The sequence below is a fragment of the Aplysia californica genome, unplaced genomic scaffold (assembly GCF_000002075.1).
Source record: "Aplysia californica isolate F4 #8 unplaced genomic scaffold, AplCal3.0 scaffold00024, whole genome shotgun sequence".
Lineage (NCBI taxonomy): Eukaryota > Metazoa > Mollusca > Gastropoda > Aplysiida > Aplysiidae > Aplysia > Aplysia californica.
In genome coordinates, this window is record NW_004797294.1 from 449,673 (window position 1) to 451,996 (window position 2,324).

A 2,324-nucleotide genomic window follows, 5' to 3' on the forward strand; every position below is an offset into this window, starting at 1 on the left:
CCCCCCACACACACACCCCATTTCTCTCCACGCATTAATTCATGAATAGTTTTGTGAACAACGACTGCTATCTCGCATGTTTATCTCAAACTCTGGAGATAGTTACAAACGGAGATAAATGGAACACGATAAAACGTCTGTCGGAAGTTTAGAAGAAGTGGATACGGCGAGAAGCGTTCGTGAATGATTGGAGGTTGTTTGAGGCTGGTTGGATGTGGTGGAGTCGGTCTGTTCCTTTGTAGGAACTCAGCTTCTGGGTGTATTGCGATACCTTTACAAAGACGGTGTAGCGACGGGGTGCGTGAAACAGTATATCGCAACGACCATGTTAATTTGGGAATAGGTTTATCAACATTTCTCCGTATCTTGACATCACTCGTGCTTTGGGGGGGAGGGGGTGATAGTTATGGTCTGAGATAAGTCTGCTACCCTAGAATTACAAGGTTCTATCTGCTCAGTACCTAGTTTTTGGAAATTTGACGTTAAAAAATTTTGTGTTTCACTAACATGTCAAGCTTTTTCAAATGCAATTCTCTAAATATCTTGATAACGACTCCAAATAATCTTACGATTTTGATTTAGATCAGATAGAACATCTGGTTTCTGGCGTTATGGTCTCAGTAACTCAAAACGGACAAAAGTGTCAGATAGAACTTTGTAATTCTAAAGTAGCGAAATGTTACCGGACAAACGGGGCGCCCCTCTCAGAGATGGGGATGAAGGGTGTTATACAGAAGGAAATAGCAGGGATGTCTAGCGTGTTGACACTTTTTTTAAAACCGACGTCGAGTTAATCTTTTGAGTGGACTTGGCTTCTGGGAAGGTTGTAATATGTCCGCAATGTCGGTACCGCAACGGGGTGCGTGGAACATGATATTGTAACTGCTGAGTTGTACCTACAAACAAAGATAAAGCTAAGAGATAATGCTGCCCTTTGGTAGTGTGTGTGTGTGTGTGTGTGTGTGTATGCGTGTGTGTGTGTGTGTGTGTGTGTGTGTGCGTTGGGGGATGGGGGGGGGTACATAGGTGGTCAAAACTGTTACCATGACTTACTGCAAGGGTATTGGGATTGTTTTGCTGTAGTTGTTCTTTTTAATCGTACATTTGTTTGTTTGCTTACATGTGGGTATGTTATATTCGCTCTTGGGAAAGTTATTTTGTTTGAAATGTGTGCGTCTTTCTGCTGGAATGTTGTATCCCATAGAACTCGTATTGACCCTGTCAGGCAGAGCCATAGCAGCCAGCCACCTGAAAGCTCAGAACTGTTTACTTCCACTTTAGATCGGTTCGGGGTTGGGTTTTTTGTTGTTTATTGTTTGTGTATTTGGTGTATTTTTATTTTAGGCCTGGAGTCCTTTATGGGCCAAGCTTCTCGGTGAAAATGGGCAGATCTGAGTCAGTTATTAATTGACAAGGGTGGGGACTTGTTGGGTATGAATTAGGACAGAAAAGAAAGCAACGATGGATGTGAAGAAGCATAAACATGAAATTTGAGAAATGTGTTTGGGCGTATGTGGGTGTCTTGGAAGCACGAGGGGGTCAAGGGAGGGGGTGAAGAAAGGGGCAAGGGAGGGAGCATAGGAGAGGACTAGGGAAGAGACGAAGGAAGGGGTTGAGGGAAATAACGAGGGAATGGGCTAGGGAAAGGGAGGGGAGGAAGGGGCAAGGGAGGGGGGGGATGGATAGGACTATGGAAGAGACGAAGGAAGGAGTCGAGGGAAAATATAACCAGGAATGGGCGAGGGAGGAAGGGGACGAAGGAAGAGCGTTGGTCGAGGATCAGAAATGAGATAGCATCCTCTGGCGAAGTGTAAAGTTAGAGCGGAGAAGAATAGATCTTGCTACGTGCTGTAGGGTGCGTAGCGTGCGTCGTGTGACGTCGGCGGTTGAGAACTGTGGCGTTGTGTGATGGACGTCGCTCGCTGGGTCTGTCGTCACCGCGTCTGAAGATAGGGATCTCCGGCCCTGAGAAGGGGAAAGATAAGCCTGTCGTAAACTTTCCATCTCAGAATGGGTTTAGGAAGGGGAGAGGGTTGTCTTTTTTAGAGGCGAGAGGCGGGGGTGGGGTGGGTTTTTTCGATGTTGGCATAGTTATGTTTTGTTTGTTTGTCTTTACTATAAAATGTGAGAGTTTTTTGTTTTATTTTGGTTTGTTTTTGTTTGTGCATATAGTTTTCTCAGTGTCCACATGTGTCCAAATCGACTCCAACAATGCAATAGCAATAACTACTCTCTTGATTAGGGTCTTTGTTTCTTGTTTCTTGTTGATGTTTTTGTTGTTGTTGTTGTTGTTGTTGTTGTTGTTGTTGTTGTTGTTGTTGTTG

General features: G+C 44.5%; 1 protein-coding gene across 1 annotated transcript in view; it reads left to right on the forward strand.

The window, feature by feature from the left end:
• Window positions 1-2,324, forward strand: part of LOC101852533 (trichohyalin) — a 40,117-nt gene that overhangs the window by 34,386 nt on the left and 3,407 nt on the right. The window lies entirely within an intron of this gene.